This window comes from Vipera berus (assembly GCF_964194415.1).
Source record: "Vipera berus genome assembly, chromosome: 12".
In the NCBI taxonomy this organism is placed as follows: Eukaryota; Metazoa; Chordata; class Lepidosauria; order Squamata; family Viperidae; genus Vipera; species Vipera berus.
Window position 1 is genome coordinate 11,315,011 of NC_138215.1, and position 15,482 is coordinate 11,330,492.

Here is a 15,482-nt window from a genome sequence, read left to right on the forward strand (position 1 = left end):
TTAATTCTCCCCTTAAACTAAGATAAAATATGAAATTCACAACATCTACCTTGTCCGGTAAATTGACCGTTTCATACAGTCACAGTTGCCCATCCACTCTAATTAATAAAAAGGGAATAAAGAGCAAATAATTATCTAAGGAGCTTCTGCTTCATCAGCTGAAGAAAGATTTCCAAATATATGGTACCCAAATTTGATAAGGCTATATTATTCCTGAACCAATTTATTGTGGTTGTAAGATAGCAAGGAAGTTGTCAGAGTCATCAACAGGCCAATGTGAAAGACTGAGTGGTAAGTCCAAACCATCACCCTACATAAGACCAGACTGCACCTTAAATCACAGATTCCTGGGATCACTTGTATCATTGTTATCACCTCACCACCCATCCATCCCAGACACATGCCAGGGAACACTAGACACAGATTTAAGAGATCTGCTGGATCACGTCAAAGAGCTAGTCCAATTTTCCATTAAAGATCAATGGAAAATCCATGAGAACTCTCTCTCACTATTGCTTCAAGGAATTGCAGGCATATAACAATTGACGTAGCCATACCCTATAATTATTCATAGCATATGATCTTCTTTGAAGGATCGTCCATGTCAGCCTTTAAATTTCAGCCTTCATCTGATCTTTGTGTGTGTGTGTGTGTGTATACATATACATATACATATACATATACATATACATATACATATACATATACATATACATATACATATACATATACATATACATATACATACAGTATACATATACATATACATACACATACACATATACATATACATACTGTATACATATACAATAAAATTATATTCTAACCGGCACTGACTAGCACAGAAAATTATGATCAGCTCTGATGATGTTACTTAGTTTGGGTAATGAAACATCTACAAGAAAACAACCAAGCTCAGAGAGTACCAAGGACCCTTCATTTCAACCCTGAGCTACAAATATTCTCCTTTATTGGTAAAATTATATTTTTCTTGCTTTTTATTTCACTCAGGTAACAGTTCTGCTCTCTGTGGGGATGTTCCATCCAGTTCTTCACAATTTCCCATAAATTACATGGCAGTGATGTAGAATGACTGATACTTTTAATACAAGGAGACCGTCATTTATTTATTAACTGCAATGGGTTCCGGAGGCAAGGGCTGGTACATTATAAATCAACCTCATTCTTGACTATTAAAAATTCATCCAATTCATAATGTAGGATACTAGTAATTTCTTTATTAATCTCACATATAAAGATTTTTCTCTGTCTCCCCACTCACCTCCACCTTCATGTTTTCCTTTGCTTATCAAGCAGTTAGACTTTGGATAAAGCTTATCTTCCACAATACTCACTTACCAACAAAACTGAAATCGTTTTTACACCCTGACTCTGACAGCTATTAGTGCCTTCTGAAAAACATTTTCACACCAATGTTTCTGTTCTGGGAATCTGGAGCAACTGCCACAGGTAGGAAACTGGGACTTAAGAGAACAGAATCTTCTAGTTAGCGTACATGATCATAATTTTATTTAAAAACGTTATGAGGGAAGCAGCAAATTAAAAAAAGAAATAGCAGAAGAAACAGAGAAAGAGGCAAATGTTCTAAACTTGTATAGCCCAGAAATATACATCGGCTCCTGCCTTTCTTAGAAATGTTTACTAATACTAATCCAGTTTATTTACCATCACTTCCTCCTTCCTTATTCCCCAAACACAGCAGAGGTGCTAAACCGTTGTTCATAAAATTCCCTCTAAGAATTACAGTTTATCTAGGCATATTCACCAATGATTTACCAGTAAACAAAGACAAAATATTGTAAGTGTAATTCTACCAAAGACAGGGGGAAAAAAAAGAGGGTGAAATGTATGTGGATTAATTGGTCCCAAGTGATCCAGATCTCTCAATAATCTAAGTAAGACAATCAGAATGCATTTATCTTTTGGATTGTACACATCTGGTATTCCATGGGAGAATGTTTCAAATGGAATGGAAGGAAAGGGATGGGAAGAGGGAAGGGAAGGGAGCAGAAGGGAAGGGGAAGGGAACAGAACGGATGGGAGGAGGGAAGGGTAGGAGAGGGGAGGGGAAGGGAGGGGAAGGGAAAGGGAAGGAGAAGGACAAGGACAAGGAGAAGGAGAAGGAGAAGGAGAAGGACAAGGAGAAGGAGAAGGAGAAGGAGAAGGAGAAGGAGAAGGGAACAGAACGGAATAGCAGTCATATCAAAATGCATATTTAAAACATGCATTGTAAAATGAAGTATGTTGAAATCAAATCAAACTTTACTGTGATAATAAACCAGCATAACAGGATAGGGAACTGTTACAGCTACTCCTCGACTTACAACAATTCATTTAGTAAACTGTTCAAAGTTACAACAGCACTGAAGAAAGTGACTTATGACCATTTTGCACACTGTTGCAGCATCCACGTGGTCATATGGTCAAAATTCAGATGCTTTGGCAACTGACTCATATTTATGACGGCCACAGAGTCCCGGGGCTCAGGTGATCCTCTTTTGCGACCTTCTGACAAGCAAAGTCAATGGGGAAGCCAAATTCACTTAATGACCATGTGACTAACTTAACAACTGCAGCGATTTACGTAACAACGTGGCAGGAAAGCTCATAAGATGGGGCAAAACTCACTTAACAAATGTTTCACTTAGCAACATAATTTTGGGCTCAGCTGTGATCGTAAGCCGAGGACTACCTTATATTGAAAACAAGCTAGCTGGATACATGCTATACCAGAGGTTCCCAATCTTTTGGGCACCAGGGACCAGTTCCGTGGGAAAAGGTTTTTCCGTGGACCGGAGGGTGCGTGGTTTTGTGTGCTGCCTGCGTCCCACGGATGGGGCTTTGTTTGTGCAGCCCGGTTGCTGCCATGGTCCATGGACCAGGGGTTAGGAACCCCTATGCTACGCTATGCTATTCTATTGCCATTACTACTACTACTACTACTACTACTACTACTACTACTACTACTCACTGGAGAAGAGTCTAATGCTGGGAACAATTGAGGGCAAGGGAAGAAGGGAACGACAGAGAATGAGGTGGCTGGATGGAGTCACTGAAGCAGTAGGCGTGAGCATAAATGGACTCCAGAAGATGGTAGAGGACAGGAAGCCCTGAAGGAACGTTGTCCATGGGGTCACGATGGGTCGGACATGACTTCGCAACTAACAACAACAATACTACTATTTATTATTATTGCTACACTACACTACATTATACTCACGCCTGTATGGATGTCTATATACCTACACCCATATACAAATCCATATAGTCATACATTTAGTATGGATTTACTGTAAATGCTGATGTATATACAAAGAAGGACAAAGGTATAAATCCCTCACCATTACCACAAACACACAGGGTAGGAAACGTACATCATGGTTTTGATATCTTCCTTTTTACTACTTTTCTGATGATGCTACCTCATTTTTCACTGTGCCCACCAGTATTGTGAGTGCAAACATAACATGTATTCAATAATACCTTTGACTAAATTTATGACAGATCCAATACATTCCTGTCCTAGAGCCTGTCCAGAATATAAGTGAGTAAGCAATAATGATGTGAATGGAGACATATTCTCCATGGCACATCAACTATGATCAGAATGAACCCTACATTGATGGTTATACTGTCTCCTCCAGGAGAATTTTCCCTTAGTTGCTTTTTTCTTCACTAATATGCACCCAAGAGCCTCTGTTGGTCCTGTGGGTTAAAAATGCATAAAAACTGCAGGAGAGTTGCTCTTTAATTTCCCCGGAATGCCCTCGAGTGATCCTAGGTGACAATCATAGTGGGAAATAAGATTAAAAGTCATCCATGGGTGTCCAAAGCACCAGTTATGAAGCTTTGGGTTAGCTCTACTGAAACTCCTGCTAACTGCACTACAACATCTGAGGTTGGCCAGCAACACCAGCCTTATCACAGGTGAGCACACCTTGAGCACAGTGGCACAGTTCTTAGAATGCTGCATTACAGGCTAATTCTGCTGACTGCCAGCAGTTCGAGTCTCACCGGTTCATGGTTGACTCAGCCTTCCATCCTTCCGAGGTCGGTAAAATGAGGCCCCAGATTGTTGGGGGCAACATGCTGACTCTCTAAGCCACTTAGAGAGGGCTGTAAAGCACTGTGAAGTGGTATATAAGTCTAAGTGCTATTGCTATTTATAGTGTTTCTTTGATCCTATGGAAATCTTTCATCTGCTGAACTTTCTCAAATATTAGTCCATCCATGTTTGGGAGAGAAAGATTGGCTTGTTAATATATCAGAATTAAAGCCTTTTTCATCACATTTGCCAGTCCGCCTGCCCACTGAAAGCGGACAATGCCAGAGAGCAAAAAGTCACCACCCTTATCTTTTACTTTAGCTCCATTGATGAACTAGGTTTTATAAATAGACTTGATTTCAGGAATTAAAAAGAAGACTGAAAATTCTAATACAGCTCAGATACAGAGAAAATTTCATTTGATCGTAAGTCAAGAAGTCCAATCCACAAGTCCTGAGAAATATACATATTAAAAAAAATAACCACCCTTTCGATGGCATATTTTGTTAAAGTTGTCATGCAGTCCTCAGCTCAAAAACTGGGTCCCCATCGAATTGTGTGTGTTAACAAAAGTGGCCCGCCGAAATGGGTAAAATAGGGGGATTTCAGTACAAAAAGATTTTGGCTTATGTTTTTAAATAGGAAGACCAATGATGAAACTTGATAAAATGGATTTAGGAATATCTTTAAGGAACAAACACAGGAAGGGAATAAATTAATTTGTCCATCCCGAATCATCCATCAATGCATTTTCCAACAAATTATTTTGTGGAGCTTTTCTTTTCCTCTGAAGTACTTTAAAGGGGGAGTGGATTAGCCCGTATTTACAGTTTTCTGTAATTATATTTAATTACTCAATTAGTGTGAATATGTATAATTACTAATGTGGAATATGCAATTACACCAGGGCAACATGGAATAAATGAGATAATGAAAATGGCTGTTTGGGTGGATGTCTGCTCCACCCATATAGTGAACCTTGCATTGTTGCTAAGGGTTGAATGACAACAAGGAAGGCAGCCACACACTATGCTTTGTGAGTCACTGACACTCAGAAACACATACAAGCTAAAAATCTTAACCTCATTCTTCAATAGGATGCAGTAGCTGATATTCAACAATAGGCTCCCCACTGTAATAAAAAGAGCTATCACTGATTTGTGTGGGTGCAGGTCGCACAGCCATACCTACTCCTAATGTTGCTATACAGGATTGTGGTGAAAATAGCTATCATAAAGACATAGATCAGGGTTGACTAGGTTCTTATTTGTTGAGGTTGCAGATCCTGAAGACCATCATTTGACCCTGAGAAATGGCAAGGCCATAAGGCTTCAATGCATCTGGTAGCTCTAGAAACTAAAAGGTGGAGACTAGGAGGAATTGGGCTTTAAGAAACAAAGTGCTCCCATTTTCACCCTTAATCACCGTTGTCCCCAAAGGTGCTTTTTCAAAAAGCAACTGGACTTTCTTGGTTTTGCTTGAAGACCTATCACTTCTCATCCAAGAAGTTACTTCAGAATTGAATAAGCTTCTTGAGTGAGAAGCGAAACGCCTTCAAGCAAAACCAAGAAAGTCCAGTTGCATTTTGAAAAAGCACCTTTGGGATAACCATGAGGAACTCAACCAGACTGAGAAGTCCATAGACACTTAATCACCATTATTGCAGAGGACACAAAAAGATACTAATGAAATGTAGCCATTTTGCTGTTGAATCTCAACAGTGATAAAGATGAGACTCAACGAGACCATCGTTCAAAGATAAATCCTTGATCGGGACTTCCGGTGGCTCCGCGGCGACGAAGGGAGCCTTCCCGGGCTGCCCGCGGCTCAGCTGTTGTTTTTTCGCCCGAAACAGCGCCGATCAGCTGTTCGGGCGAATCCGAAGCCCCCTCCTCGGGAGAAGAGGAGGGGGCGAGCTCCCAGGTAGGGGTAGAGTTCTCCAGGGCCGCCTGAGCTTATGGCTTGGGCGGCTGAAGGATTGAACTCCCCCGTAGCCTGGGCTGCTCCCAGCTGGCCGTCGCCTCTGCTCCTGTTCTTGGAGCAGAGCCAGCCGTCTGCGACCACCCCTGCCTGAAGGAATGACTATGATTTAAAGGAGCAGGCAGAGCGATACAAGAGGAAATGGTAAAGAGGATTATTATGTTTTACTCTCCAGCTTGATGGACTTTTTTGGATTACAAATCTGAAGTGAAAGTGCGTCATATTTGGTAAAAGATGGCGGCTAAACCACCCCCTAAAACTCTTCGGAGTGCTGGAACTTCTCCCGTGCAACAATCATTATTGCAGGCGCTGCATCCTCCTGATGTATTGACATCAAAGGACTTACAAGATGCTCTTGAAAAACATACCCAGGTAATTTTGGAATCAATTAATATTAGATTTGCACAGATGGAGGAGAAATTGGAGAAATTGGAGGAGAGAATGGAGGAGAGGATGGAACAGAAGCTCAAAGCAATGAGGGTAGACATCTTGACTTCAGTGTGTAAAGTGGCTCAGTGTGTGGAAGAATTGGAGGGAAAGCTAGAAGACTTGACTCAAAAGAATGCTATATTAGAAGCAAAAGTATTGGAGAATGAAAATAAAATGGAAAAGGAACTGTGTCTTGCTCAATATTTCCAGATGCAGTTTGCCATTAGAATTAGAGGCTTAAAGGAGAATACTAAGGAAGATCTAAAGCAGCTGGTTTCTGAGGCTTTTGAAATAGTGTTGAAACAGCCAGCATCTGAAATAAAAGGAGGCATGGACAAAGTGTTTCGTGTGAATTCATGGATTGCCAGACAGAGGAAGTTGCCTAGAGATGTGGTGGTATACTTTGCAAAAAGGGAAACTAGAGATGAAGTTATACAAGCTGCTTATGATACTAAAGTTATGATTGCTAATCAAGAAGTTTTGGTCTTAAAAGAAATTCCTCCAAAGATTCTAAGGAGAAGGAAGGATTTTACATTTCTTGTGCAAGAGCTCAAGCAGCGAGATATAAGGTTCAGATGGGAGATCCCAGTGGGGTTGATGGTGACGCACGAAGGTAAAAAGTACCGTTTGGTTACTGTGATGCAAGCGCGTGATTTCTACAATAATGTTTTAAATGCAACGCCATTAACACTTTTGGAAGCTGGAAAGGGATCTGGAGAAGGAGTGCATCAAGAGGCCGAAGATGGTCAGATAGAAGACAACGGTGTTGGAGGAGATCAAGATATAACCTCGTCGGATGAATCTATAAAACAGAGGGTGACGCGTGCTGCTGCAAAACGATCTAAGAAGAGAAAGTAGCAGGAATCGCAGAAGTCTTTGGAACTTTTACGACATAGTCAAGTAGTCAAGTAGGGGAGGGGGGAAAAGATTTGGGTGTAGACGCAATATATTTTTATATTTGGTGGTTTTGTGGAAAGGGTGAGCTTTTTTGGATTAAAGTTTAAGTTTTGTTTGCAATCTTTTTTTTTCTTTTTTCTTTTTTGTTGTGTTTGGAATAATTATAGATGTGGTACTGGAAGAGGAACGGTCGATTACAGAAGAGTTGACTTTAAAGTTTTTTGATTTGGGATCCTTGGTTAATTTGGAAAATTATTTGTAAGAATGTTATATCATGGAATGGATAAAATGGATGGAGTTTATTTAGGATAAGTATAGGGTTGAGAAGGGTTTTTTTTTTCTTTTTCCTTTTTTTTGTCTTTAATATATGTTTAATACTATTAAGGTTTGTTCCATTCTATATAAGCTAGAGAGTGTCCTTTTCTTATTCTAGTTTTTATATATATATATATTTAATATTGTTAAGGTTTGTTTTATCCTATATAAGCTAGAGAGTGATGGATTTTAGAATTTATAGTTGTTAGTATATGGTTGCTTAGGCTTGCTTTTTTTTTTATATATATATACCTTGTATTCAGCTCTGGGAAGTAGGGGGGGGAGGGGGGGAGGTATGGGGGGAGGGAGGGGGGAGGAGGGGAGGTAGGGGGGGAGGAGGGAGGGGGAAGGGGGGGTTTTTTAAAGGAAAATTGTATTTTAAAACTTTTCAATAAAAAAAAAAAAAAAAAGATAAATCCTTGATCTGATCTAGCAGAACTCTTTTCCACATTCACTTTATTTTGTCCTTGGAGTTTATTGCTGCTTTTGGCAGGGATCATGCAACCCACAAATAGCAGAATTCGTCTCTGTAATGGATTTAACCACACTTGGCCAAATAAAGCTATTCTATTCTATTCTATTCTATTCTATTCTATTCTATTCTATTCTATTCTATTCTATTCTATTCTATTCTATTCTATTCTATTCTATTCTATTCTATTCTATTCTTCATTCCATTATTCTATTCTATTCTATTCTATTCTATTCTATTCTATTCTATTCTATTCTATTCTATTCTATTCTATTCTATTCTATTCTATTCATTATTTTATACAGATAACATTGGTTAAGCAGATCTTTAAGAAGTTTACTTTGCTTTTTGGAGATTTTCTGAAATTGCATAGAAGAAGGATTCTTGGCTTGGTTTTTAAGTCCGGTGGTACAGTTCCTTGGGTCCCTGATATATCATTTCATTTATTTTTCTTCCATGAATCAAAGCACATGAATAATTCATGTTCCAAAAACTATAATCTTCTTTTTCTAAGGTGATGGATGTCCCCGTGTTTTGTGAGCAAAGTTCTGTGAAGTTTGGGAGCAATGTTTGTCATTTTGGGCTACTTTAGATGAGGTCCCGCATTCATCCTTCCTTTTGGCCTTGAGAGAAGCTAGCAATGCAAAATTCTATTTGGTATGCAGCACATATTATAAAAATCAGAGGCTCTGAGACAGATTCCTATTAGCCCATTCTGCCCTCCTTAGAGCAGGCTCAATCTCTGTCACCAGAAAATAAATAGGTAAATCAAACACAGAGCCAAACAAACATATTTGTAACTGCCCTGCAGCCTTTCCAGAACAGAGCTGAAAAACCACGAATAGTTGTCTACCATGATGGATAAAGAAGATGGCAAACATTTGGGGCCTAGGAGCTACAATATGTTTTGCTGATTTTTAAGAGCCAGGTGGGAGTCCCAGTGAGTGGACTGATACCAGCTAAATAGATCCATGTAATCCATATAGACTGGATTAGAATTTGTGTGCATATCTGACTTCAAAAGTCATAACTGAATCTTTTTGAGCTTTATGATAAGTGGCACCTTCCAGCTGACTTTGTCCAATGAATCCAACCTGCATCTCAAACATCCTTTTGCATCCTTTCTCGATAGCTCCCCAAAACATAACTCAGAACCCTCCTGCAGTAATTAAATTCAACATTTGGGGGGGAAGTCAGAATCAGGTGTCATGGTTCTGACAAATGCAGTACTTCAAAGAACTTCAAGGCATTGTTTACCTTAAAGAATCTTTTATTATACTTGCACAGCTTTGGCAGTACATATTAGAAGCCAAGATCTGAATTCTCCTCCCCTGAACACATGTATCAAACACAATTCCCTCCCTTAATTTAAATGTCATAAATCACATTCTCCAATTAGTTTAAAATGCAAACTTTCCCTATTTAACAACCCGGCCAAATTCTTATCTTCTTTTATTACAAACAGTCTTTAGATACATTCTCCCTACTCCCCCCAGCATCCATTAATTCTAGCTCTAAAAGTAATATACGAGTTAAAGGAAGGCTACATCTCCCGGTGTTGTCAAGCAAGAACATCCGATGTTAGCAGCATTGACATCAGGTAACCAACCCAAACCAAAAATTGGCCCTGCCTTGAAGGAGTCAGATTCTCAGTCTGGGAAATAGGTCCCTTGTCAGTCAACAGGAGTGCTGGTTTACCAACAGTTTATGAGGTACTTTAGGAGCTGAGGACTTGGCAGCACAAGGAAACAACAGCCAACAACTTAATAGCCAGCCATCAATATCCCAACCAAACAAATAAAAAAGGCACACACAACCAGCATCACATAAATACTATGCATAGAAGAGCCCAAAGCACACATTCTGGGAGAGAGAAGTTCTCCAGCACGAGTCCAAAAGCTCGGAAGACTAAACCTCTTGTCACGGCGAACAACCCAGAATAGAACTCAGATTATTGCTTGCAAGGAAAAAAAAAGGCACGTTCATTAGCGTATAAGATGGCTGACCCATGGGAGGCAGCCAAAAGTTATTTTCTGCATTCTGTCAGCCATTGTACTCAACTGAAGCAAGCAATTCCAAATAAAGATCTATCATATCCCCCTCCTCTTTCTCCCGCAAAGTGATAAGTGATGTTTGTTAGTATTGAAAGTGGCAATAATCTATATCACGCCAGTGTGCTATTAATAGTGCATTAAGGTTATAAAGTTCTCACTACTCCTCTTTTTAGCTTGTACTGGCATGTCCTTCACCCAATGAAAGGTTGTCTGTTAACTAGTTAACTAAATTTATTTGTTTGAGAATGTATGTCCCTGCCTGCTAGCACCTGTGCAACCTATATGTACGGGTGCAGCAATTCCAAACTGCAATATTGCTTGGCAATACACACCAAGAAAGAACGAAAGGAGAAACTAAGAAAAAAATAGCATTTATCTTCCTAGCTAACCTTGACTTCAAAAAGCAGAGCTGAACTAGATTCATCCTCGGATGGAAGGCTACCAAGAAATGTGAAGGTGAGAATGGAAGGTTGACAATAAAAAAGTCCCAGAAGGAAGGAGTGGAAAACTACTCTACGGTTGCCAAGAAAATATAATAAAGTAGACAGATGTATGAAGTCTCCAGAAGTTGAACTCAACTTGGAGTAGGGTTTCCCTTTCTCTCCTTAGCTTATATTAGCCTAAAAGAGAGAGAGAAAGATAGCTTTGCCCTTCACTATTATCTGATATCTATTTTGAATTGCTGCCAACAAAACAAAATCTGGGTAGTTGAATCTTGATCAATAAAATGATTAAGTTAAATACGGATAAATATAACATATTTATGGCACAATACAAATGAAATGGTAGATATCCGCTGTGAATGAACAGATAAATAACCAAGCTTGCATTTGTTATTAATTTTTGCAACTTATCCCTGAAATATTTTGTAGATCTTTTAATAACAATGCTCTTGATCTGCAGTCCGAAATACAGTACATGCAGGCACACAGATAATTAAATATCTATGAATGAAGTATCTATATATAAAAAGAAATCTGGGCAGCCAATTCAATAAATAATAGATATATAAATTGATCTAAATGGTTAATAATTAAATTGTAATTCTTGGGTGGGGTGATAAATCTCTTTGAAGATAGTTGAATGTATATTTGAGTAGACATGCAAAGATTTACTCTCTAAATACTATAGCTGTCATTGTGACATGCTAGAGTAAAAGGACCTGTCATTGGAATATCTTATGGAACTGAGCTTCTTTGGGGGTTGATATACAGATTTCCACTACCTCTCCTGGGGGAGAGAATATTTAATTTAGAAACTAAGGCTAGCACCTAGATTTGTTCCTTACATCTTCTCCCTAATATGCAATATGAGGTAGAAAGTCTGGAAGGATTACCATCAAAACATGGTGGACAGCTATTAGCCGTGGAGATATAGCTAGGTAAGTTTGGGATGTGGTGGACTTCATATATATTTGTTAAAATCCTATTCATACTATGTGCTACACTCTATACACCTGATCCAGGTGTGCAAGCAAAACTCACCCAACTAAGTTAAGCATCTTGGAAATTACATTCCTAGAGTCGGAGAGCAAAAATCCCCATCTTTCTCTTCTAGATATTTTGCTTGAATAACAAGCATAGTTAGCTAACCGGGAAACACAGCAAGCTAGCCTGCAAGGCTGCCTAAGCAGCAATCAGTCACCCAGCTTGACAGCAATCTGAAGTGTATGTAACTCAGTGCTAAGTGTCCTTGAACTCAATGAGATTCCTTTCCAAGTCATCGTAGTTAATTCTGGTTAGCGCTGAGTTGTGTAGCCAAAGCCTCTCATTTTTGTCACGTAAAAGACACTGTTACAGCTCTACTACATTTTTTTTTTAAAAAAAGGTGAATTTATTTCAGGTTAGTGACCTTGGTAATAAAGCTGTTTGTCAATCACAACATCAGATCAAATGTATGCATGTACATTTTCCAATTCCATCATTTTTTTTTTCCAGTTGTCTCCTTGGAAAGAGTCCAAGGCTTCAAGAGCCAACCTGTATTATGAGGCAGTTGCCTGTTTCATTTGCTATGCATTAATGCATCCTTTATGATGATTCTCAATGTAATCAAGGGCTGTCCTTGATCATTTAGCTTGTCATAGGAAGCCGAGGAGGTGGGTAAGCAGCAGGAACAGGTATTTTTTCTCACCCAGAAGCAATTGATGGAAGGGGAACAATTGCCCTGAACAGGACATACAGTACAGGACATAATTAAAATATGGTTCACAGTTTGAAATTAACAAATGAATCAATACTTCCTAATCAAGGGAATACAACTAATTAGTTAAAATATATATCCAAATGCTACTTAAGTAGCTGAGGTTTCCCCTTACAAGCATCTTATTGAACTATTGATTTCAATAGACAAAAAAAAAACTCAGTAGGAAAAAAATCCTGCTCATTAGAGATATACCATGCTCTTGATCCGTTTTGGAGGGGGCATGTTCTGCACATGTTTGTGGCCTTGGTAAAAGAAATGGTTTTCCTTAGCTCTTACAGTTGCCACGCAATGCCTTGGAAAATGCCCATTTGAAGTAAGGTGTTGGCAAGCATGAAACTGTATCCATGTTTGCATTCAGTTAGGGCTTCCCTTAAACACATATTCACCTGGGACTGCATATTGATACAATTCCTTCAAGAGAGCCCTACTCTACACTACTCTAGAGCAGTGGTTCTCAACCTTTTCTTCACCACAGACCCCCTTTAAACACCTTTTGTGGCCACAGACCAAGACTTAAGAAATCATAACATTTCTTCATGCCTTCATGGACCCCCCCCCTTGATGACATTGCGCCCCCCCCCCGGAGTCCGTGGACCACAGGTTGAGAACCACTGCTCTAAGTATCCTGCTACATTCCCAAAGCGCTGCACAGCCATAAGATGCGATGAAAAAAGACTCATTGAAAGAAACTCTTAAGTTTCCCAATCATAAAATGGCCTTGTTAAGAATTCAAGAGGAAAGCTGCCATTGTGTTTTCCAACTTAGGTGTATACAGTTACCTGATCAGCTGAAAACAAGACAACAGAAAAAGTTGTCGAAGACCAGGTCTGCTAGCCTTTCATATGCTTCTGGCAGAATTATTTACACTGTTATATACATGCAAATTTTAATGTATATCATGGACCTCAAGCTGGTATAAGCAGTATCCCTTCTGACTCAGAAGCCTGCAGTTAAACTGTTGGGTGTTTGAAGAAATTCACAATTCTAATTGTTGATTTCCCTTTGACTTCAGAGTTAACCTGATGAAATAGTTTAGTTAAACACACTTGCCAGAATTTACTGGATTGCTAATAATCTAATCTAATCATAGTTATAAGAAGGGCTTTTTTTCTCCTAGAACGCTCAGAACGGAGTTCCGGCACCTTTTTTGGATGGAACCTTGTAGGGTAGGCAAGGCGGGTTGTATGACATGTGTGAGTTCCGGCACCTTTTTCTTTTACAAAAAAAGCACTGGTTATAAGGATTCTTCTAGCTGGGTGTATAGAGTGGTTTATACTCTGACAGTAATCCACTAGATCAGAGGTGTCAAACTGCTGGCCCGCAGGCCGGATGCGTCATCCGGAAGCTGCGCCCACCCCATTGCCGGCAATGGGGGAAAAAAAAGTTGTGATACGTCGTGACACATCATGTGATGTTGCGAGTTTGACACCCCTGCACTAGATCAACCAATGTCACTGCTCGAAACAAAAGGACCTGTCTGTTCTTTTTAAATGCCATAGATTGCAACTTGCCAAAATGCCATGGTGGTGCATTAAAACCCTCCAATAAAGAACATCCTCAAAATATAAAAAAATTAGAAGGAGGGAAAGTCCCAATTCCCCCCAAAAGGAGAGGAAAGCTATAGTTTCTCCCCAGGTTTGATCAATGTCCAATTAAAACCTGCCTTCCCCCCTCCCCCCTCCATCTTCATGGTGTGCAGATGCACGAAACACAAATATACCATAACAGACGTTAAAGATAGCTAGAATTAAGTGGCTAAAACCCATTGTTACCCCACTTTGATGCATTTACTGCAGATTAACCTTTTACATTCTTCTTCTCTCTCTTCTGTTCTCAACTCCATGTAACCTCTGAACTTAAATCCACAAACTGACCCCTCTTTTATAACTAGAACTGCAACTGAACAACAGTTTATTATTTGTAATGGTTTAAACAGTGCCAACTTCAAGTCTTTGTTCAAAACTTTTCAACATCTTTTCATTCAAAACTTTCTCTCTTGTTTAAATTTCTCACACTGGTTTCCAGGGACGTCACCATACAGCCACATTTCCTTAGCCACATAAACTTTGTGAAATCTTTCCCTTCACAACAAGATTGTCAATTGGTGGAAGATTCAAGAGGTCAATTCAGGAAAAAAGGGGGGATTCAAAACATCATCATCTTGGGGAAAAGAAGGAAAATTGAACACATGGACATCTAAGGCAATGGATCCCCCATTTGCTAATTTACATTTGAAAGGTCTAATGGATCACAGTGCTGATTATAATTTTCCCTACCAATTAAATCAACCCAATATGAAATCCTCCATGAACTTACCTGGCAGCAAATCCCATTACATTTCATTTGATTTACTTCTGAACAGAGGTGCACAATGTCCAGTCTTAGTTAAGAAACTCTGGCAGAGGCCAGAAGAATTTCTAAAAATAAAAATGGCTTTCCAAGACATAGTCTGCCACATCTCATGGAGAGGCAAGCGCAGAACTCTGAATTCAGCAATCGTGGAGACTCCCATAAATATTTCCCATATCTATCAGAAAGGCCCCATTACAATTACTGTAGCCACAGTCATGATTAATAACAGGAAACACAGACAAAGCACATGGATATGAAGCACATGAGGTGGTTGAGGAAGAGGTGATGGACATTTTCATGTGGTTTGATTCACCATGGTTTGGCTTTGAGTCCCTTTGGGAAACCTGCAAGGTGATTACATGGGCTGTGATGTTTTAAATCGTTGTGGGAATGAGGAGTCCTGATTAACTTGTAAGGATGAGTTAACACTCATGATGTTCTTTAGTTTAAATAAAAAAGAGATTCACTGTCGATACAAGCAGTTTACCCTATGAGAATCAAGGCAGGAACAAGAAATGAACCGCTGGAGCTAAACTGGCCTCATAAGAAAGGGCTTTATAAGCCAGATCATGCCATTTAGTTCCATTGAAAGAGAAATAAAATGCAGCAGAATCAAATATGGTACCTCAGGATAGAAGAAGCCTTTTTTTTTTTTTTTAGAAATATGGACACTGAATCCTTGCTCATTCAGGTCTCTTAAAAAAAAGAGCAGAAT

The 15,482-nt window shown here is 39.3% G+C and overlaps 1 protein-coding gene across 3 annotated transcripts in view; it reads right to left on the bottom strand.

The window, feature by feature from the left end:
* NTRK3 (neurotrophic receptor tyrosine kinase 3) overlaps positions 1 to 15,482 on the bottom strand; it is a gene marked incomplete at its 3' end in the record, with an annotated part of 368,520 nt that overhangs the window by 126,239 nt on the left and 226,799 nt on the right. The gene's annotated exons all lie outside the window — the stretch shown is intronic.